Here is a 25161-nt window from a genome sequence, read left to right as displayed (position 1 = left end):
TCTGGCTAAGCAAACTTGAAAGGTGAAATCACTGCCCTCCCCCCTACGTGGGATCAGACACCCAGAGGAGTGAATCTCCCTGGCAACGTGGAATATGACTCCCGGGGAGGAATGTAGACCCGGCATCGTGGGACGGAGAACATCTTCTTGACCAAAAGGGGGATCTGAAAGGAAATGAAATAAGCTTCAGTGGCAGAGAGATTCCAAAACGAGCCGAGAGATCACTCTGGTGGGCACTCTTACGCACACTTTAGACAACCCTTTTTAGGTTCTAAAGAATTGGGGTAGCTGGTGGTGGATACCTGAAACTATCAAACTACAACCCAGAACCCATGAATCTCGAAGACAGTTGTATAAAAATGTAGCTTATGAGGGGTGACAAAGGGATTGGGAAAGCCATAAGGACCAAACTCCACTTTGTCTAGTTTATGGATGGATGTGTAGAAAAGTAGGGGAAGGAAACAAACAGACAAAGGTACCCAGTGTTCTTTTTTACTTCAATTGCTCTTTTTCACTCTAATTATTATTCTTGTTATTTTTGTGTGTGTGCTAATGAAGGTGTCAGGGATTGATTTAGGTGATGAATGTACAACTATGTAATGGTAATGTAAACAATCGAAAGTATGATTTGTTTTGTATGACTGCGTGGTATGTGAATATATCTCAATAAAATGATGATTAAAAAAAAAAAAACACACACACAAAAAAAAATCAATTGTCCTTAGATATGAGGATCTAGTTTTGAACTCTCAATTTGATTCCATTGGTCTATATATCTATTCTTGTACAAGTACCATGATATTTTGGCCACTGTAGCTTTGTGATATGATTTAGAATCAGGAAGTGTGTGTTCTCCAACTTCATTTTTCTTTTTCAAGATGGTTTTTCCTATTCAGGGCCCCTTACCCTTCCAAATAAATTTGAATATTGACTTTTCCACATCTGCAATGAAGCTATTAGAATTTTGATTGAGATTGCATCAAATCTGTAAACTATTTTGAGTAGTGTGGTAGTTTGAAGCTGTATGTACCAGAGAAAAACATGTTCTTAAATCCAATCCATTCCTGTGGCTATACACACATTTAAGTAGGGCCTTTGATAAGGTTACTTCAGTTATGGTGAGATCTACCTTGATTGGGATGGATCTTAATCCTATTACTGGAATCCTTTATAAATGGAATGAATTCAGACAAAGAAAGAGAAAGTCACAGGAAGCAAGAAGCTGAAACGGAATCCAAAACAGAAGGAAGAGACCAGGAGACACTCCAATGTGCCTTGCCATATGGCAGGAGAGCCGAGGATCTCCAGCAGCTGATCCTTGGGGAGGAAGCATCACCTTGATGATGCCTTGATTTGTACGTTTTCGCACCTTCAAAACAGTAAGCTAATAAATCCTCATTGTTTAAGTCAACCCATTTCATGGTATTTTCTTGAGCAGCCCAGGAAATAAGACAGATTTTGGTACCAGGAGAGTGGGGTGCTGCTATGTCAAATTTCAAAAATGTGGAAATGGCTTTGGGATTGAGTAAAGGGTAGAAGCTGGAAGAATGGTGAAGTAGTTGATAGAAAAGGCTTAGATTGCTTGGAAGAGACTGTTGGTAGAAATGTGGGTGCTAAAGGTACTTCCAATGAGGCTGTAGAAGAAAATGATGAATGTGTTTATTGGAAGCTGGAGAAAGGTGATCCTTGTTTTAAAGTGTTATAGAGCTTGGCAAAACTGAGTTCTGATGTCATATGGAAGACAGAATTTGAGAGTGAAGAACTTGGATATTTAACTGAAAGATTACAAGCTAAATGTGCAATGTCACCCTGGGTTTTCCTTGCAGCTTACAATAAAATGTGAGAGGAAAGTGATAAACTAAGAACTGAATTCCTGGGAACAAAGAAACCAAAAAATGATGATTTGGGAAATTCTGAGCTTCTGGAAAGCAGGTCTCCAGGGAATAGTGCTCACTGTGAGGGTTTACCTGAACATGATCCAGTCAGCCATTTCAGTGCAAGTCAGGATTGAAGGTGCAGTTATTCAGGAACGATCTGTGGAAAGCCCTACAGTCTGATGGTTTGAATCCCTGTGTACTACATGTATAAGTTTCATATAGTACTATGTGTACTACATGACAAGTTTTATTGCAAGATCTGTATGAGTGGAATCACTGCCAGCATGGACTAAAAGGGACAGAAGGAAAATTCACTTCAAGGGCAGAACCCTGGAAGCTGAGATCTGGGCTGAAGATATCTCCTCAGGCCAAGAGAACAGCTCTATCTATGTGTGTGAAAAGGGTGAGTCTTCCCCAGTGCTAGGAGAGGGCAGGCCTTCCATACCATTATTCAGGAAGAGTGCTGACACCATGCTGATCTAAGAAGCTGGAGCTTGTGCCCTGAGGGTTCTGGAGAGTTTGACTTCCATCTCAGTTCTTGGAGAGGGTGGAGCCTTCACCCCAGTGTTTGGAAAGAATGTGGCCACTGTGGAAATGCTTGGAAGAGGTGGAGCTGCTGCTCCATCAGGCCCAGAGGATAAACGTCATTCCACAGGTGACTCTTAGACTTTGAAATCTAAGAGACTGTGTTCTGTAGGCTCTTGGAAATGTTCGGGACATATAACTCCTGTTTACTTCCAATTTCTCCCCATGGGAATGGAAATATTTATCCTATGTCTGTCCCTCCTTTGTATATTGGAAGCAGATAACTTGTTTTCTAGGTTTCACAGGTCCACAAATAGAGGGGAATGGTGCTACAGGACAGACCACAACTGTAAATGATTTTGATGAGACTTTGTACTAAGCATTGTTTCTGAAATAATTTAAGGTTTTTGAGACATTGTGGTAGAATGAATGTATTTTGCATATAGAAAGAATATGTCTTTTGGGGGTCCGGAGGGTGGAGTGTAGTAGTTTGTAAGCTGAATGTACCCCAGGAAAACATGTTCTTAAATTTAATTCATTCCTGTGTGTGTGTGAACATGTTTAAGTAGGGCTTTTTGATGTGGTTACTTCAGTTATGGTGTGACCCACCTCAATCAAGATAGGTCATAATTCTATTATTGGAGTCCTTTGTGGATGGAATGAATTCAGAGAGAGAGAAAACCAAAGGAAGCAAGAAGCTGAAATGGAACCCAGGGCAGAAGCAAGAGACTGGGGCACCATGATGTGGCTTGCCATGTGCCAGAGGAGCCAAGGTTTGCTGGCTCCTGATCTTCAAGAAGAAAGTGTCACCTTGATGCTGCCTTGATTTGGACATTTTCACAGCTTAAAAACTAAGCTAATAAATTCTCACTGTTTTAGCCAACATGTTTCATGGTATTTGTAGTAGTGGCCTAGGAAACTGAAACAGGGACAGTTGATATCTGTACAATATTTAGTCATCCAATCCATAAGTATGGTGAATCCTTCTATTTATTTAGGTCTTTTTGATTTGTTTTAGCAAAGTTTTATAGTTTTCTGTACATAAATCCATTGCATAATTGGTTAAATTTATTCCTAGATATTTAATTCTTTTTGTTGCAATGGTAAATGGACTTTTTTTTCTCTATTTCCTCCTCAGACTGCTCGTTACTAGTGTATAGACACTACTGATTTTTGCATGTTGATCTCTACCCTGCCACTTTACTGAATTCATTTATTAGTTCTAGTAGCTTTGTTGTAGATTTTTCAGGACTTTCTATATAGGATCATGGTGTCCGCAAATAATGAAACTTTTATTCCTTCCTTTCCAATTTGGATGCCTCTTATTTATTTTTCTTGCCTAATCATTCTAGTTAGAACTTTCAGTGCAATATTGAATAACAGTGATTATAGTGGGCATCCTTGTTCCAGATCTTAGAGGGGAAGCTCTCAGTTTTTCACCATTGAGTATGCTGTTTGCTGTGAGTTTTTCATATATGCCCTTTATTGTGTTGAGGAAGTTTCCTTGTATTCCTAGTGTTCTATGTGTTTTTATCAAGAAAGGGTGCTGGATTTTGTCAAACGCCTTTTCTGTGTCAATTGAGATGATCATGTGATTTTTTCCTTTGTTCTGTTAATGTTTATTTTCTTATGCTAAACCACCCTTGCATAACTGAGATAAATAACACTTGTTCATAGCGTATAATTCTTTTAATGTACTGTTGGATTTGGTTGGCTAGTATTTTATTGAGGATTTTTTCATCTATATCCACATGGGATACTGGTCTGCAATTTTCTTTTCTTGTGGTATCTATATCTGGCTTTGGTATTAACCTGATGTGTGCCTCATAGAATGACTTAGGTAGTGCTCCCCCCTCTTCAGTTTTTTGGAATAATTTGAGCAAGATTGGTGTTAATTCTTCCTGGAATATTTGGGATAATTCAGCTGCAAAGCCATATGGTCCTGGCCTTTTCTTTGTTAGGAAGCTTTTTATTACTGATGCAATCTATTCATTTGTAATTAGTCTATTGAGAGCTTCTTTTTCTTCTAGAGTCAGTGAAAGCTGTTTGTGTGTTTCTAGGAACTTGTCCATTTTATGTAGGTCTTCTAATTTGTTGGCATGCAGTTGTTCACAGTATACTTTTATGATCCTTCTTTTATTTCTATGGGGTCAGTAGTGATGTCCCCCTTTCATTTATGATTTTAATTATTTGCATCTTTTCTCTTTTTCTTTGTCAGTCTAGCTAAAATTTTGTCAATTTTATTGACCTTTTCAAAGAAACAACTTTTGGTTTCGTAGATTCTCTTTGTTTTATATAACTCTTTATTCCATTTATTATAGCTCTAATCTTTGTTGTTTCTTTTCTTTTGCATGCTTTGTGTTTAGTTTGCTGTTCTTTTTCTATTTCCTCCAGGTATGCAGTTAGGTCTTTTTTAATGTAAACATTTAGAGCTCTCCTAAATGAGCTCTCCTTTTTTAATGTAAACATTTAGAGCAATAAATTTCCTTCTAAGAACTGCCTTCACTGCCTTCCATATGTTTTGATATGCTGTGCTCTATTTTTCATTCATCTGAAGATATTTACTGATTTCCCTTGTGATTTCTTCTTTGACCCATTTGTTATTTAACAGTGTGTTATATAACTCCCACATATATATGGTTCTTCAAGTTCTCTACCTCTTATCAATTTGCATCGTCATTCCATTGTGGTCAGAGAAAAAGCATTGTAAAATTTCAATCTTTTTAAATTTGGTGAGACTTTCTACGTGACCAAACATGTTGTTTATCCTGAAGGATGATCCATGTGCACTTGAGAAGAATGCATCACTGCGATTTTGGCATGCAGCGTTCTGTATAGGTCTGCTATGTCTAGTTCATTTATCATATTATTTAAGTTTTCTGTTTCTTTATTGATCTTCTGTCTAGATGTTTTATTTATTGATGAAAGTGGTGTATTGAGGTCTCCAACTATTATTATAGAGGTGTCTATTTCTCCTTTCAATTTTGCCAGTGTTTACCTCTTGTATTTGGGGGCAGTGCTGTTAGGTGCATAAATATTTATGATTGTTATTTTTTCTTGGTGAATTGACCCTTTTATAAATACATAGTTTCCTTCTTTGTCTCTTATAACAGCTTTTGACCTAAAGTCTATTTTTTCTGATTTGGTATTTTTACCCCAGCTCTCTTTTGATTACTGTTGGCATAGATATCTTTTTCCATCCTTTGTACTTTCAATCTATTTGTGTCTTTGGGTCTAAGGTGAGTATCTTTTAAACAACACATGGTTGAAATGTGCTGTTTTATTCATTCTTCCAATTTGTGTCTTTTTATTGGGGAGTTTAACCCAGTGTTATTTCTTTAAAGTCAGGATTACTTCATTCATTTTTTCCCTTTTATTTTATGTCATATATTTTTCTCTCTTTTTTCCTTTATTGTAGTATCTTTTTGTGGATATTTGATCTTTTGTGATGAATTTGATTGATCCTTTTCTCATTTCTGTTTCTGTATATTTTTAAAATATTTTGTTTCTTGTTACCCTGGCATTTATATTACACAAACTAAGTTTATAGCTACTAGTTTGAAAAGATCCCACACCTTAACTTCAATAGGACACAAATTCTCTGCTCCCGTAATCCTCCATTTCTCCTCTTTTTGTTGTTTTTGTCCCACATTATCTCTTTATATTTTGCATGTCTGGTATCATGGAAATTAATTGTGTTTGTTCTATTGTATTCTAACTCTTAAAGAGTAGAGTTATAGGTGAAAGATACAGTACTATTGGGTTTTGCATTTACCCATTATTTACCTTTACTGAAGATCTTCACATCCTCATTTTGCTCCAAACACTCTTTCCTGTCTCTTCTGTTCATTCTGAAGAACTTTCAGCAGTTCTATAGGACAGATCTTTTCATGACAAATTCTGTTTTTGTTTCTATGTGAATATCTTAAACTTTCCCTCATTTTTGAAGGACAGTTTTGTCAGATTATGAATTTTAGGCTGTCAGTTTTTCTCTCTCAGTATTGTGACATGTATTACATTACTGCCTTTTTGCTTCCATGGTTTCTGATGAGAAAATGACACAGACCCATTGAGGATCCTTGTATGTGATGAATCCCTTTTCTCTTGTTGCTTTCAGAATTCTCCCTTTACCTTTGGCATTTTACATTCTGATTAGTATATGTCTTGGAGTAGATCTATTCATATGTATTCTGCTTGGAGTTTACTGCTCTTCTTGGACATGTATATTTATGTCTTTCATAAAATTTGGGAAATTGTCAGCTATTATTTTCTCAAATATTCTTTTCTGCCCCTTTCCCTTTTCTTCTCCTCCTGAGACTCCCATAATGTGTATGTTGGTATGTTTCATGCCATGACACATGACCTTTATACCTGGCTCAGTTTTAGTTTTCTCTATTCTTTTCTCTATCCATTCTTCCAACTAAATGATTTCAATTGTCTTGCCTTCTAATTCACTGATTCTATCTTCTACCTGTCTAAATATGTTTGCTTATGCCTCTAGTGATATATATATACATATATACATACATATATTTTATTGAGATTACTCACATACCATACAACTGTTCAAAGATCCAAAGTGTACAATCAATTGCCCATGGTACCATCATACAGCTGTGTATCCATCAACACAATTAATTTTTTTTTCAATTTTTAGAACATTTTCACTACTCCAGAAAAGAAACAAAGACAAAAAAAAAAAAAGGAAACTCAAATCCTCCCATACCCCTAACCACACTCCCTCCATTATTGATTCATAGTTTTGGTATAGTACATTTGTTACTGTTAATGAAAGAACGTTAAAATACTACTAACTGTAGTATATAGTTTGCAATTGGTATATATGTTTTTCCCTATATGCCTCTCTATTATTAACTTCTAGTTGTAGTGTCATATATTTGTTCTAGTTCATGACAGAGATTTCTAATATTTGTACAGTTAATCACAGACATTGTACACCACAAGATTCACTGTTTTTTACATTCCCATCTTTAAAACTCCAACTTTCCTTCTGATGATATGCGTGACTCTGAGCTTACCCTTTCCACCACTTTCACACACCTTTCAGCACTGTTAGTTATTCTCACAACATGCTACCATGTCCATTTCCAAACATTTAAGCTCACCTTTGTTGAATATTCTGCTCATAATAAGCATCTGCTCCCCATTCTTTAGCCTCATTCTGTATCCTGGTAACTTATATTTCATGTCTATGAGTTTACATATTATAATAGGTTCATACCAGTGAGACCCTGCAATATTTGCCTTTATGTGTCTTATTTCACTCAATATAGTGCCCTCAAGTTTTCTTCATCAACTCATTTCTTTTAAGATGGTTTTGTTCACACACCATACATTCCATCCTAAATAAACAACCATTGGTTCCCTGATAGTCACTTATTTATGTATTCAGCACCATTGCCACTATCTACATAAGGACATCTCCATTTCTTCCACAAAGATGGAGGAAGAGTCAAAGATGGCAGAGAGGCAAAAGAAAAAGAAAAGAGAAAGAGCAAAAACAAACAAACAAACAAACAGAAAACTTGATAGCTAGAAAGCAAAAAAAAAGAAAGATAGCATTAACCTAAAGTAGAGTAAAGAGTCAAACAACATCACCAATGCCAGGAGTCCCTACCCTTTCCCTATTCCCCACCCCCATAGGCATTTAACTTTAATATATTGCCTTTGTTATATTAAAAGAAGCATAATGCAATGTTTCTGTTAATTATAGTCTCTAGTTTGCATTGATTGTATTTCCCCCCCAATCCCACCCTATTTTCAACACCTTGCAATGTTGACATTCCTTTGTTCTACCTCATGTAAAAACATATTTGTACCTTTTATTACAGTCATTGAGCACCCTAGGTTTCCCTGAGTTACACAATCCCAGTCTTTATCCTTCATCTTTTGCTCTGCTGTCCCACATGGCCTCAGGCTTCCTCTTTCAACCATATTCACAGTCATCTTTGTTCAGTGGACTTACATTGCTGTGCTACTATCTCTCAAAACTGATTTCCAAACCTCTCACTCCTGTCTTTTCCTTTCTGTCTGCAGTGCTTCCTTTAGTATTTCCTGTAGAGCGGGTATCTTGTTCACAAATCTGTCATTGTCTGTTTGTCATAGAATATTTTTAGCTCTCCCTCTATTTGAAGGATAGTTTTGCCAGAAATAGGATTCTTGGTTGGTGGTTTTTCTCTTTCAGTATCTTAAATACATCACACCACTTCCTTCTTGCCTCCATGGTTTCTATTGAGAAATCCACACATAGTCTTATCAAGCTTCCTTTGTATGTGATGGATCACTTTTCTCTTGCTGCTTTCAGGATCCTCTCTTCATCTTTGACATTTGATAATCTGATTATTAACTGTCTTGGAGTAGGCCTATTCAGATCTATTCTGTTTGGGGAATGCTGCACTTCTTGGATCCATAATTTTATGTCTTTCATAAGACATGAGAAATTTTCATTGATTATTTCTATTATTGCTTCTTCCTCTTTTGCCTTCTTTTCTCCTTCTGGGACATTAATGATCTGTACATTCTTGCTTTTCATTTTGTCCTTAAGTTCCCAAAGATGTTGCTCCTATTTTTTCATTCTTTTTTCTATCTGTTATTTTGTGTGTAGGCTTTCAGGTGCCTTGTTCTCCAGTTCCTGAGTGTTTTTTTGTTGTTGTTTTTTTTTTTTTTTTTTTTTTGCCTCTTGAGATCTGCTGCTGTATGTTTCCATTGTGTCTTCCATCTCTTGTGATGTACCCTTCATTTCCATAGATTCTGCCAGTTGGTTTTTCAAACTTTCAATTTCTACCTTATGTATGCCCAGTGTTTCATTTATATGGTTCATCTCTTTTGCCATATCATCCCTAAACTATTTGAATTGACTTATTATTAGTTGTTTCAATTCCTGTATCTCAGTTGAAGTGTAAATTTGTTCCTTTGATTGGGCCATCCCTTCATTTTTCTTGGTGTAGGTTGTAGTTTTCTGTTCTCTCATCATGGTTTTCTTCATTACTCCAATGAAGAAATGGACTCAGGTCCCAGAAGGAAGAAATATTCAGCATCCAGTTTCCCTGAGTGTGTGTCTTAGAAGACTGGTACACCCTGTAATGTTTCAGGGCTCCGTGCTTTTCTGCCCAGCAGGTGGCACCTGTCAGCCTGTAATTTCAGACTGGTGTAAGCAGGTGTGGCCCATGGCTGTTTTCCCCCAGGCTCTGGGGTCTGGTTCTGAATGGAAGGCAGGTAGTAGAGCTGGGCCCAACCCCTTTCCTCTTGGAGAAGATAGCCCCCCTAGGGAGAGGTCATTAGCATTTCAATGATCTCTGCCTGTGCTTCACCCTTGTTGGGGTCAGAGCACTGGGAACTGAAAATGGCTGAGGCTTTCTCCACTGAGCTGAAACAGGGACAGAAAGTCCCCTTCAGGGCTAGTCTGCAGTGACCCTGTAGCTCTCCAAGGTCAGTAATCACCAAAAGCCTCTGCCTGCTTGTTGGTGATTTGTAGCTCACAGTGAACAGTTCACACTCACTAATTCTCAGTAATTAAAACCCCAGTTGGAGCTCAGCTGAGCTATATTCATTTGCTGAGAGAGAGCTTCTCTCTGGCACCACGAGGCTTTGCAGCTTGGGCTGTGGGGGGAAGGGTCTCCTGGCTTGGATCTGCAGTTTTTACTTACAGATTTTATGCTGTGATCTTGGGGATTCCTCCCAATTCAGGTCGATGTATGACAAGTGGACAGTCATGTTTGTCCCCCTGCAGTTATTCCAGATTATTTACTAGTTGTTTCTGTTTTTTTGTTAGTTGTTCCAGGGGGACTAACTAGCTTCCACCCCTCTCTATGCTGCCATCTTAAACCCTCTCCCTGCCTCTAGTGTATTTTTAATCACCATTATTGTGCTTTTCATCCCCATAATTTCTGTTATGTTTCTTATTAAACTTTCTAATTCTTCTTTTTCACATATTGTCTTCTTAATATCCTTTAGCTCTAAATCTACATTTATTTTCTTCTGCAAATAGTTTCAACTCCTTGAATTGATATAAGAGACTTGACTAAATATCTTTGATTAGTTGTTCCAAAGTCTGTGTCTCCTCTGAAGTTATAATTTGTTCCCTTGACTAAGCCAAATCTTCCTATTTCTTAGTATGGCTTGTAACTTTTTGCTGATGTTTGGGCATCTGATTATTTTCATATGCTAACTTGGAAAGTCAGTTTTTCCCTCCTGTCTCAGTTTGATTGTAGATTGGCTATAAGTTAATTCTCTTGTTTGATGCTTGATACAGCTTATATTGAAACTTTAGAGCAGACTATGTTAACTATTCAGATTTTCTCAGGGCTTCCGTGCCAATTTCTCTGGACAAAAAAGTTGCCATGCAACTTTTAAGATTTCTCTTTTATGTGGAATTTTTTAACTCCAGGATAAAATTTCTTTTCCTCTCTTCCTTCTCTTGGAGTCCTGAACTATTCTGTTTGATTTTATGCTGATTTTCAACCAAGCTACTGTGACTGGCTCAACTGCTTTCCCTCACTCAATGTCCCCTTTCATTACACTTTTCAGTCCTGGGGTCTGTCCTGCCTTACAGCAGTTCAATTTTCCTTTTTTTCCATCATGATTTTCCTGCCTCAGTTAACTTCCACTTTAGGGTATCCCCTCCCTGGGAGTCAAACGGGATCAGCATTCAAAAAAGCCCTTTTTTTCTTGTAGGTGTTCCGGTAATTAGGAATTGGGTTGAGCGTATATACCACTTGCCAGCAGTTACACCATCATTCTCTTTCTCTCCCTTTCTCTCTCTCTCTCATTTTGAACAGCATCATTTTAATAGACTTAGAGGTAAAATAGCAAATTTCATTTAACACAGAAATGTTAACCAAAGGCAGAAGTACATGGTTCATTTTTCATTTCTCAAAACTTTGACTGAATTGTCTGACTGGCAAAGCAGATTCTTCAAAAAGCAGTTTTTCCAGTAACTAGAATGACTTTTCTCAAACAATCCTAGGAAATTAAAAACTAACTCTGAAAGAGTGAATATTATTTCTTAATGCAATTTTATTGAGATATATTCACACTCCATATTTTCCATCCAAAGTATACAGTCAATGGCTCACAGTATCATCAACTAGCTGTGCATTCATTGCCACAATTAATTTTAGAACATTTTCATTTTTCCAAAATAAAGAAGAAAATAAAAATAAAAATAAAAAATAACACCCCTTATTCCCTCCAATATTTGTATTTTTTTGTCTTTATTTTATTACTCATCTGTCCACACACTGGATAAAGGGAGTGTTGGTCACAAGGTTTTCACAGTCACATGGCCCCACAATAAAAGCTATATAGTTATACAATCATCATCAAGATTCAAGTCTTTGGATTGCAGGTCAACAGATTTAAGTATTTCTTTCTAGCTACTCTAATACACTAGAAACTGAAAAACGAATATCTATATAAAGCTCCAGAATGACCTCTCAACTCCATTTGAAATCTCTTAGCCACTGAAACTTTATTTTGTTCCATTTCTCTTCCCCCTTTTGGTCAAGAAGGCTTTCTCAATCCGATGATGCTAGGGCCAGACTTGTCCTTTGGAGTCATGTTGCACATTGCCAAGGAGACTTACACCCCTGGGAATCATGTTCCTTATTAAGGGGAAGGTAATGACTTTATTTGCAGAGTTGGCTGAGAGAAAGAGGCCACAACTAGGCAGCAAAAGAGGTTCTCTGGGAATGACTACTAGGCATAATTATAAGTAGGCTTAGCTTCTCCTTTGCAGGGTAAGTTTCATAAGGGCAAGCCCCAAGACTGAGGGCTTGACTTATTAAATTAGGAGTCTCTAGTGCTTGCCACTGCAGGTCTCTTTTGTTTCCACATTAAGATATCCCAACCCAGGGAGCCAAATGAGGTCAACATTCAAGAAATCCCATTTTTTCATTTTTGTGCTCCAGCAATTAGAGACAGGGTTGGGTTTGTACACATCTTATCAACAATTCTACTATAAGTCTCTTTTGTTTCCTGGGGGCCTTTTTTGTATTCACAGCACTTACAAGCTGCTTGGGTTCTGCCCTGGGTCTGTGTGGCCTCAAGTCCCTGAGCCTAGATATGTGTGGGGTTCTAACTCACTGATGTAAGTGGCTCTGTGCTCTGTGCTCTGTGTCCATAGCAGGAGATACTCATGTTACAGTGCTGCTGCTGTGTGACTTAAGCTGTGCAGGGCTGAGTGAGGGGTAAGAGTCCAGACTGGCAGGTCTGAATTGCAGATCTACCTTGTTTTTTGGTGTGTTTTTTTAGTTTGATTCAGCATTTTTGGAGTCCTTCTCCAGTCTCTATCTTCTTCTACAGTTCAAAAAAGTGGCATTTATCCTTTCATTAGTTTTTTACTAGGGGGGGTATTTTTCCAGGGAATCTTATGTCACCATCTTGATGACATCATCCCAGAAGGGTAGCTTTTTAACCACATTTAGTTTGCTCGGGAATCTGCATTTAGGTAGGTCTTAGAGAGAATAGCTTGTCTCTGTTTTACTCAGTGTACATTGAGTTGGCTTCAATGCTAGTGTTCAGAATCTTCTGAAAACTTGCTCACTTACATTTCTGATAGTTCATATAGATGTCTTTTGAGATTTTATCTTAGATCATCAACCAGGAAACATACACATGGCTTCTCCAGGTCATCTGAGCTAATTTACAAAATGGTGGCTGGGTTTCAGAGGCAAGGAAAGGAGACAAGGAAAGGAAGAGGGTGGGGCAAGAAGGCAGAAGCTGCATTAGATTTTACAACTTAGCCTTTTGAAAGTTATATAGTGTTACATCCACTGCATTCTGTTTGTCAAGGCAGTTTCAAATGCCATCAAGATTCCAGGGCATGGGGAAATGGACCCTATGACTTGATTAAGAGAAGCAAAATTCTGTTAAAGCATATGGAAAATACTATCTGCCATAACTAGTTTACTCAACATGCTGTCAACATTGTTCTGAAGAGGGATTTTTTTGTTTTGTTATCAAGGAGTAAAATTTTATCATGAAGAAGGGAACTGATAAACATGAATAAGAGTTAACACAACTAAAAACTAAATCTATACATACTTAAATATTTTTAAACATTTTTTATTGTGAAATATAACGTATATACAGAAAAGTGATAAATTTCAACATACAGTTTAACAGGTGGTTATAGAGCAAATTTCAAAGAACAGTGTGGATTTCATTTCCACAATTTCAGGTATTTCCTTCTAGCTATTCTAATATACTAGAAACTAAAAAGAATTATCTATGTTATTATTCAGTAGTTATAATCACTTGTTAAAATCCTAACTTCTTTGTTTCATGTCCTCCCTCTCATTTGATCATTTTCTCAATTTTCAGGGATATTTTGGTAATGACCATTCTAATTTCTTCATGTTGAAAAAGGTTGTCACCATTATAGGGTAGGGGAATGCAACTGGTTGATGTTCTGGGAGAGACTAGTACCTCTAAATTTTAGGGCTTATCTGGCATTGAAACAATCTGGAGGTTTCAAGTTTCTGGAAAATAAACTTACATATTTAAATATTGATTCAAGCTCATTACACATTCTTTCATATGGCTATCATTTATTGCCTAAATATTTGCATGGGGAGAATCTTTCTATGAGATGACCAAACAAAGAACAGAAACTTTGGTTTTAGTGAACAGTTTTCTTTGGGGGAACAAGAAGTAGTCCCAACTTCAAATCTTCATATTTCTTTACCTCGGTTCTTCTTCTTTTGTAAAATCAATTTGTGTAATTATCCTCAAAGTAATAGTTATAGCTCATCACACACCATAACCATACTATTTCTCCAGACTTCAGACTTAGATCCAAGGCTGTACCCTGAGTCCCTGTTTAATGTATCTCTAAAAATCATTGTTTCTCAAGATATCCAGTAAGATGACACTGTATTCCAAGTAATTTCAAAAATATGTCCAGTGCATTTTTAGTTAACTGCTACTTTCACTTATATACATCCATCCCCATAGTTCTCCATTCCCAAAGTACTTTTGATCAGCATGTTCCATGTTTGTCATGTATCTAATTCACAATCAAATGTTTCAGCCTGGATTTCCCCAAATTTGACACCCAGCTTTTCAAAATCAAAAGGTTATTGAGCTGCTTTGGGTGACATTTGTACATAACTAGGAGCAATTTAACATTAGAAAGTCATAGTGTTTATAACCAGTGGTTGCCAAAGTTCAGATAAAAGTCTAAGAAATTGATTTTCTAGACAGTAAGAAAACATGGAAAATTCTAATGGAAAAATGAGAGGGGGATTAGGAGGGGGGGAGAGTTAGGTAGGCAAAGATGGTACTTTCTGGAGTATAGTTTGGTGACTCTTCCAGTAGTTATGTCCACTTTTAATTGAGGAAAGTAACTGTATGGATAATATGAAATGATACTCTTGATTCTCCATAGAATAGTGATGTAGTCAGGGGCTATAGAAGTTTCCATGTACCCAGCAACAAAACACATAGGAGATGAATAAGCAGAGGTCTGGAGGGAGTCTGGCTGAAAAAGCCACACTCGGCAGGGGCAAATGGCTGGAGCCACGGACTGTATTACAGTGGGAAAGAGAATGTTGAACACATAGTGATGATAAAAGTTCCACTTCACTGGTTATTGCTTAGGAAAGCAAACCAGACAAGGACTAGCAAGATCCACAGGACACTTTGTAGATCAGGGAACTCTACCTTCTAAGTTCTCCGCTCCCATAAACATATGGAAAGGAAGGGGAGAGGAGTAGAAAATCTGAACTCCTACAAACTTGCTCAAAGAATATTGATGCAGTCAAAACATAGTATACAAGCTAGGAGGGATTGTGATACTAAAAACTGCAAGTTGCAACTTAAGTCCCTCCGATTACTTGTAAAGCAGCAGCTCATGAGGAAGATCAGATCAGTTATAGCAAATTAAGAAAAACACAGTTTTGCCCATCTGAGCACATGTGTCAATTTGTGAACCCTATTATCATAGAATCTTGGAAAGTTATCCCTGAAAGAATTTAGCTAATCTAAAGAGAGAAAACATCTTCTCTTCCCAAAGTTGAGGACTGAGTTCAATGGTTTCTTTAGAAGCAGCAGAATAGAAACCAGCATTCAGGCCTCATGACATACTGTTCAGGACTTTTCTTCCCACACCATACCTCCCACATGCTGTCATGTCTGTCTTCTTTCTTTCTAATGGAAAGTCAAGGTAGGAATGATTCTATGTGGGAAAGAGGAGGCCAGATTGAAGATGTGCAAGCCCAGAACTCCATTTGGCAAATGACCATGCATTCGTGGTGGTAATGGGCTCATCAATAAATACTCACTCTTGCAAAACCACATGGAAGCATTATAGGGTGTTACTGAAACAACTGAAGAAAAGTCAAGGTTTATCTTGGATAATTTCTTTGATGGACGTTGATTTTGCAGAAGTGTAAATCTCCCTTGATGATGAATATTATCCTCTAGTACAGTCATCTAAATGAGCTCACCAATCTTAGATTAGATTAGATTACCTTTCACAGTAGTAAGAACACTTAATTTAAAGGGGCTACATTTTTAAAGGTTTTTAAATACTTGGCATCACTCCCAAACTGGTAGAGAACACGAAGACTTATGAGAGTTACAGTTTTGTTACGTATTTTTTACTCTACTCAGTAATGTTTTCTTTCACAAAGTGAGTATGGCATTTCTTAAAATTGTGAATATTTTTGTTTTCATAATCTAACCCTTTTTATAGCACATTATTTTATTATTTTATAATTGTAGAATTGTGTATATTCTTCTTATATGCATTAACCTATCTGTAATTTTTTAAATTTGGCATATGTTGAAGTCTGGTTTAAAGTATTTCTTTTTAAATATATTTGTTCTTATATGGACATTTAATTTCCTTTATGTAATTACAGAGAAGTGTGTATATTAACTTAAAGAAGGAAGTGTATAGCAGTGTAGCTTGTGAGTATGAAATCTCATTTGTTTGCAGACACCATGTTCTTGGTGAAGTCAGATGCATTTTCCTAACCAGGGATTTATTTGCATGTACAAATATGGGTTTCAAGTACCTAATACAATTAGATTATAGAAATACACATGCTAATATAATGCTTTATAGTTATCAGATTCTTCCCTAGGTAAGATATCAAGAATGAATGAGCTCATCAGTTAATAATAGGCATTTTTCCCCTCAACATATCTTAGTATAAAATAATTGGTCCCCCAATCCTTGTAACTTAGTGAAACTAAAAACACACAAAAAAAAAGGAAATAAAAAACTTGAAGTATTTTTTTAATAACAAATAGCACAAAAATTATTTAGAGCACAATGGTGTTGTTATTTTTAAGAAAAATTTTCAATTCCCTCTAAGAAAGTTATAAGGAAACCTGTTTAGAAAGTTAGTGATTTTGTTAATGAATTCATCATTGTTACTCCCAGAGAGCATTTGTGATCTTTTGGAACATATGTAAATTCTCTTAAGCACGGTGACTATTCTTAGACCAGAATGCAACCCAGCCCTATATCTCTATCAATCCTAAAGTCCTGGTGCTTTGTTGGATAATTCTCATTTTCTCTCAATGTGGCATTTTAGGCAGTAACCATTATTAAAAACTAACAAGGAGGAAACCAACTCTTCAATCTAATCAATGAGAGTTTAAAAATATGTATGCCTATTCCTCACTAGAACTATCTTTCCAAAATTAACTTTTATAATTAAAATCAACATTTAAAAGTGCCTTCAAAACAATTAGATAAATTTCTAAGTGGCTCAACAATCATGATTTTGGTAGAGATTCGGAAATAGGTTAAAAATTCAGGCCTAACAGTTTTCTTTATTCTTTTCCAAAAATTTCTGGACTAAACCTCTCAGCTTCTCATATAGTGATGTATCGATTTTGGAAAAATATATCCAGAATTCCCCCAAAACAAGGAACTTTGAAATTTCCTATGGCTTATTTTGGGCCCAAACTTTAATCTTCCACAGAACTTTTTTTTCCTTTTGGACTACAAGCAATGGGAATATATAATTAGTATACATTCTTATGCATTTCCATATTCTGATTCTATTGCTATCATTATCTCTAAACTACTAAAAATTCTATTTAGCATATCAGATTCATTCAACAGTTAATTAGTCTCATCTTGAATTATGTAGCACTTACTATGTACTGAGAGAGAGAGAGAGAGAGATTTGAAGATATATATGTAATCTACTTTAAGGACACTGAAAGCTGGTTGTGAAGAAACATGCACAAAATGACTCACTATTTCCAAAAGAGTATATTGTTTCAATTTGCTAAAGCTACCAAAATGCAATATACTAGAAATGGATTGTCTTTTACAATGGAGATTTATTAAGTTACAATTTACAGCTCTTAGGCCATGAAAATGTCCAAATTAAGGCATCAATAGGAGGATACCTTCTCTGAAGAAAGGCTGCTGGCATCCGGGGTTCCTCTGTCACACAGGAAGGCACATGGTGATGTCTGCTGGTCCTTCTTTCCTGGGTTCTGGTTTCAGTGGTTCTGTTGTCAGCTCCTGTGGGCCTTCTTGCATCTCTGGGCATTTCTCTCTCAGCTCTCTGGGCTTTTACTGTCTTTTATCCTCTTCAAAAGGACTCCAGTAAAGGATTATGGCCCACCTTGAATGGGCTGGGTTATATTTCAATTGAAATAGCCTAACCAAAAGGTCCCACCCACAGTAGGTCTGTCCCCACAAGAATGGATTAAAAGGACACGGTCTTTTTCTGGGGTACTTAACAGACTCAAACCAGCATGTATATCAAAATCTTGAATTGCAAATCATAACAAATATAAAGAATTGATCAGATATTATTGTGTTTCCCTTAAAAAGGTAGATTTGGAGATGATTCTAATGGAGGCACAGAGTAAGGGGATGGATGTTTTAAGTGGAAGGAATGAATTCAGCAAAGCAATAGTGAATAAGATTAGGAAGACTTGGCAGAAGTCAATAAGCATCAAAAGCTGTGATAAGTTTGTTAAAAAAGGAATAGAAATTGAAAATGTATAATGCAAAAGAAAAATAGAACCATACTTTCTGACTATAATATTGAGGATCAGCACATAAGACAGTTTTGTTGGCTTGACTTGACTTCTGTAACCCCAAACCGACTATAGCCTAGTCATGCATCGCATTATTCTTCACGTAATATCCTTTCTTTCTCACCCATATCCCACCATTGTAGAAAATTCTATGAGAAACCATCTTGTCCTTATCCTAGAGTTGGAGTCACAAGAACCTAAGGATAGTAGTATCTAAGGATCCCCCTTATCAAAATGTGAAGACATGCCCCTGATGTGGAGCCATCCTGATTTATAAAAGAATGCTGTCCCAAGTATAATAAAGGATCTTTTATTCTGAAGAATGCCAAAGTCCAATTACCATGAAGATAGTACCTTGCAGCTCCATTCTGAAGGAGGCCAAGTAATATGCATAATATAATATAATATAATATAATATAATATAATATAATATAATATAGTATAATATATTGAGAGATGGGGGAAAGTCTGGAATAGAATTTTCTGGCCCAAATCTAGCTTCCTATTGAAAGAATTCTACAGTGGCCAATGGTGTCATCTCTAAGAGCTATTATGGCCACTTTAACTTCTAGCTAGAGTTCCAGCATTTCTGTTGTTCTTAGACTTTTCTACTGGTTCACAATGATGGAAATTCATGCAGGAAAGGGTATTTAGACTTAACATGCACAAATATGGATATCTTCCATTCACCCATTGATGAACAGGGTTCATTTCTGAATGATGTATGTTATTTCCACCTCATAAAAGAAGTAATAAACATAAAAGTCTATTACATCATCTTGCCACCTCTTTCTCTTGGTTTTTTCAGCAGTCCAGGGTGCTGCCAAATGAAACTGCCCCCTTTAGGGCATCTCTAAGGACAAAGGCAAGAAATACCTCTGGAATTTGCATAGATGCCCAGCCAGCCAACCAGCAACAAAAAAGCTGTATGATTTATGGTTAGAAATTCTGGAAAAAGAATGTAACATTCTTTATCACCATATGTCACCTCTCAGTGTTTCTTTCTCCTAGAGTTAATAAACGCAATGAATACTGAATTCAGAAGAAAAAAAGTTGTGTGGGTTTATTTTTATATACATTCATATGCAGTGATTCTTTTCATTACTACTAACAAGCTGGAAGACTCATCCAGCTGAATTCTCTCGCTATGTGTATGTGTACTTGGACCAGATGAAAATCTCAGGCTCATCTGTATCTGACTGTACTGTGCTAATGAGCCCTAACAGGTTTAACATATGTACATTATAGCTGGCCTCCTTGAGGCTTGTTCCATCACGGAAAAAAGTGATCAAATTCGTGGCAGTGCTGGATGTCAGGATATCTTGAAATGAAATAGGGTCTGTCAGTCTGTTCAGTGTCATACCTATAATAACAATGCAGGGAATGTTTGCCCAAATCATTCTGCTTTTCTTATGAATTAGTGGCCTTTTTTTTCTTTAATAAAATGAAACAGATCATGCAGCATGTGGAACGGCAGCAGGCTGGTGTGTAACAACAGAATAGATTCCAGTGGGGTAGCCACACACATATTGCCTCTACCTTTAGGTTGGCAGGCATTCTACAATTTGGCATCTACACCAGAAAGGAATTTCTCCTGTCTCTTTGCATGGAGCCGGTTCACTGATGTTGAAGCTATGTTAAAAAGTCTCAGAGTGCTGGCCCTGGAAAATGCCAAAGGTATCAGAAAGCATTCAAAGACTTCTTATTGAATCCAAAATATACAAGCATCTATCCAAGTGCACCCGTTTTTTCAGCCTTGATGAATGAACAGGTAATTGAAAGTGTTCTCGTCTCTAACACCTAATACCACTATGTTTATGATGACCCATCCGCAAGGCTTGGCGGACATCTGTGAGGCATGTTAAGGCCCTCATGGGTTCTCAACCCCAGCCTCATGCTAGCAGTCACCCAGAGAGCTTTCACCAAATACTACACCCAGGGCCCATTCCCAGAGAGTCTAACTTAATTGGCTTGAGGGTGAGCCAGGCATTGGTATTTTTCATAGCTCCCCAGGAGATTCTTATGTGCAGCCAAAGTTGAGAACCACTGAACAAGAGCCTGAAGTTAACAAGCTGGATCTGAAATGAATTATAGGTATATTGGTAAATTATAATAACATGTAACCTTTTAATAATTGACTTTCAGGTACTTTTAGAACAAAATTCCTCTGGCCTAGCAGGACTCCTGATTCACTGTTCTTCTTTTTGTCTCCTGCATATCTCAGATGTCAGGAGCTCCTTGGCATAAATCTACATGTAAGAGGTATCCTAGTATAGTGGTTAAATATAGATTCCATATTATCAATTTACTTGGGTTCAAATCCTTCGTCTGCTATTGAGGGACATGATTTTGATCAAACTACTTAATACCACTGTCTCTAAAATTTTCCTGCTGTAACATGGTGGTAATAGTTTCTGTTGAAAGGATTAAATGCTTCAATGTGTAGGACTCATGTACATCTGTATCTGTCTCCTGGGAAATGCTATATATATTGGCTAGGACTATCCCTAAGCTGTCAACTGAAAAATGAGGATGCATAAAAATCCAAACCCAAAATAGTTAATGCATGGACAGGGCTCTAGGTATGAAGAGTAGGCTTTTGCTTTCCGTCGACTGTAGTCCTACCCATCAATGATCCTTAAAATTCTTAGACTTCTACTCAGAATTCCGCCACATGAACAATTATCTTTCATCAAAAAGCCTGCAAATTTTTTGCCAGCATTTGCAAATTTTGGATCTGTTATAATTATGTGTTTACTGACAGCAGTGTTGCAACACTATGAAAAGTATAGTTTGCACAACAGTGCTGAATTTCCAGATGTTTTATGTATTCTGGGGCAGTTATGGTGAAATTTGGCATGTAAACATTACATAAACCTGAAATTTAAATTTCCATTTGTACAATAACAGAACTGACATGATGTGGGTCCAAAGAATGCCAGTTAAAAAAAAAATACTAAAAGAAAAGAAGAAAATGCAAAAGACATGTGTCAGCATGAGAGTCATTTAACTAGCTACTTCATTGTTTGGAAACTATGACAAAATATCATTTGGAAACTATGTTGATACATACCATCAATCCAATTTAGACTTTTTACTCCACTGACTCTAAATTAGTGTTTTGCTTTCAATGCTGCAGGCATATTTTCTGCAGGGTGTCAGAATAAAGATTCAGTCACGTGAAGCAGCAGCAGATCTTCCTGCTGTTTGAAAGCTAGACTTGCATGAAGAGAGCCTTCCATGATTTAACTGACTTAATTTATTTCCCTTCAAAAAAAAATAATGGTTCATGGTGTTGGGGACTCCCCTTCTCCCAAGGCAATGCTTCTTCCTTTGTAGCATGCATTGCAACCTTTTACTATGAAGAACCAGATATAAATATTTTAGACTTTGCAGGCTTCTGCCACAACCACTTGATTCTGGCATTGTAGCACAGAAGCAGCTATAGACAATAAGCAAACAAATGAGCTTGCCTGGGTGCCAATAAAACTTTATTTATAAAACCATGTGGCTATATCCAGAATATACAAAGAGCTCCTACAACTCAACATCAAAATGACAGACAACCCAATTTAAAAATGAGCAAAAGACTTGAACAGACATTGCTCCAAAAAAGGTACACAAATGTTCAGTAAGCATATGATAAAATACTCAACATCATTATCACTAGAGAAATATAAATGAAAACTAAAATGAGATAACACTTCACACCCACTAGGGTAGCTACTATTAAAAAGTGTGAATACAGAACATGCCAGCAAGGACATGGAGAAATCGTAACCCTTGTGCTTTACTGTTGGAAATATAAAATGGTGAAACCACTGTGGAAAACCATTTGGCAGTTCCTCAGAAAGTTAAACACAGAATAACCATATGACCTTGCAAAATCATTTCTAGGTACACACTCAAAAGAATTGAAAACAAGAACTTCTACATCAGTATTCATAGCAGCATTATTACCAATTGCCAAAAGATGGAAACAATCCAGGTGCCCATCAACAGATTAATGGATAAACAAAATGTGGTATAAACACACAATGGATTATTATTCAGCCATAAACATGGATTAAATTCTGTTAAATGCAACAATATGGATGAACCTTGAAGACATCATGTTGAGGAAAATAAGCCATAGGCAAACGAAAAATATTGTATGATTCCACCTATATGAAATATCTAGAATAAGCAAATTTATAGAGACAGTAGATTAGAGGTTACCAGGGGTTGGGGGAAAGAGGAAACAGGGAGTTATTGCTTACTGGATACAGAGTTTCTATTTTGGGTGATGAAAAAGTTTTGGTAGTGAATAGTGGTGATGGTAGCACAATGCCATAAATGTAATTAATGCTACTAAATTGTACACTTAAAAACTGCTAAAATGGCAAATTTTATGTTATATGTATGTTACCACAATCAAATTTCAAAACTAAAACAGGCCGGAGTTAGCATGCAGGCACTAGTTTGCCAAAAACCTCTGTTCCATAAACCTGCTTATACCATTCATCCCATTATATTCTACAGGTTCTGTTCTATGCCTACTTTCCACTGTGCATGAATGGAGTCCTTACTATGCATCCCACACTGTTCTAAGAACCTTATCTATATTAGCTCATTTATTCCTCACAGCCATCCTATGAATTATTTACTATTATTATCTTCAATTTACAAACTGGGGCACTGAGGAACAGAGAGGTTAAGTAACTCACCCAGTTCACATAGCTCAGAAAAGGCAAAGCTTGGATACAACCCACGGAATCTCTCTCCAGATTTAGTTCTTAGCTAGGCATTTATATAAAAATTTGCTCCACAAATCATAAAATGAACTAAATATTTAATTTCAGAATATGCTCAAAGAGTTATAAAGTGAAAGAACTTAAAATTACTAATCTTCAAATTATACACATTTTTCTCAGTGACAGCTGTGCAATAACCTAAAGCTCTTGCAATTCTGCAGCTGGATTATAGCAATGGCTTCTCTATATATCCCTTGTCTCTAGCTTTGGGGTGCTCTAGTTCATTTTCCTCACTGCTGCTAGTGATCTTTCTATAACCACAAACTGATCCTGACATTCCTTTTGGCTGTTGTTGTTCATGCTTTGCTCATAAAACCTTCAGGATAAAGTCCAAATACCTTTGGAAGACATGCAAGGCCTTTCATCCTCCCTGCTTACCTCTGCAGGCTTATCCCACATCAATCCACACTTCTTATGATCTTCTTGCAGCTCCTCTAAGGAACGCAATGTCCTTCTGCTGTTTTGTACTTATTTAACTCCAATGCCTCTTCTAAAGCTCAGCCCATGTACTGGTTCCACCCCACTCTATGCCTGCCCCCTATACATGCTCACAACACTCCTCCTTCACAGGACACAAGATAACAGTACCAAACATGTCACTTTGCATGACTGTTTCTTCTTCTGGTGCTCTGCTATGACAAGTCCCACTGATACTGGTTTTCCCACCCTGTAGCATGTTACCTGTCCGGCGTTACGTAGCAACTGCGTGTTTATGGAAAAAATAAAGATGACAGAGCTCCATATAATCAAACACACAGTAAAAACCCTTTCTAATTAACTACCTAGGAGACAATAATTGGCAATTTAAAAAGGAAAACAGATGCTTCTGGAGACTGTAAGGTAGTTTGGTTCGAAAGATGGACAACAAAGCCAAATGGGCAGGTAACAAAGAAAAGTTTTATTTGAAAGAAGCCTCAGGGCAGCCTCCACCAGCAGAAAGGCTGCTCAGAGGAGAAGACATGCAATTGGGTGGTAGGATTTCTTTTTATAGGGCTTTTTGCCAATCAGGAGGTTACATGGTTAAGGTTTGTGAGCTTTGGCCAAAAGGGGATTACATATAGTTTATCTTGTAACTTTGGCAATGCCTGGTTTGTCCATTTGAACAGGAGAGGTGAGGGGGGAGGGAATAAATTTGTGAAGAAAGGTGGGGCAGTGATGGGCACGGGTGTGAATAAAGAAAGTGGCCTGAAAATGGGAAAAGGGAGGGGGCAGCAACGTGAGGCATGATCTGATCTGCAGCCCAGTTTTGCAAAGCAGGGAGACGGGTGAGAGGCCCAGGGCCCAGACCTAACAGAGACAACGACCATTCAACACAGAAGCAGTAACAGTGGGCTCCCAAATTCTTCCATAAAGTGCTTCTAGAGCCTGAAATTAAAAAAAAAGAAAAAGAGCATGTATTTTTAAACTGCCTCTAGAGGGTCAAGGATATAAAAGAAAATATAAGTGCTACATTCAAAATCCCCTTCACAGCTTACTGCCATACTTAATCAGGAGTAGCTAATTCAAGAAGACCTAGGACAAAGAGACAAATGGAACAAATGGAAAGCTGAGGATGGGTCACAATCCTTAAGAAGCTTGCTCCATTGTTTCAATACTCCTCCCTGATGCCACCACAGGAGCCTGAAAAGGAGCAATTCTGTTTCCATCTAACACGGAGCAGACGGGGGACAAATCAGTCAACTCACCATGAAGCAATCTTCCCTGGAACAATATCTTCACCAAAAACAAAGTGAATTGTACTAATGAAATCCCCTCTCAGAGATTTCACACAGTCCAACAACAGTCCATGTTCCTTAAGCTGCTAGGTCATAGAGATGACAAATGATTTAATCATCTCTCTAAACAAAAATGGTCAACTAAAATTATTGGAAATTATAATAGATTGTAGTAAGATGGCTGAATCAAATAAATAAACAACACTTATGAAC

Source organism: Choloepus didactylus, chromosome 1, assembly GCF_015220235.1.
Source record: "Choloepus didactylus isolate mChoDid1 chromosome 1, mChoDid1.pri, whole genome shotgun sequence".
Lineage (NCBI taxonomy): Eukaryota > Metazoa > Chordata > Mammalia > Pilosa > Megalonychidae > Choloepus > Choloepus didactylus.
The sequence above is the reverse complement of the archived record's forward strand: the minus strand, read 5'-3'. Positions refer to the sequence as shown.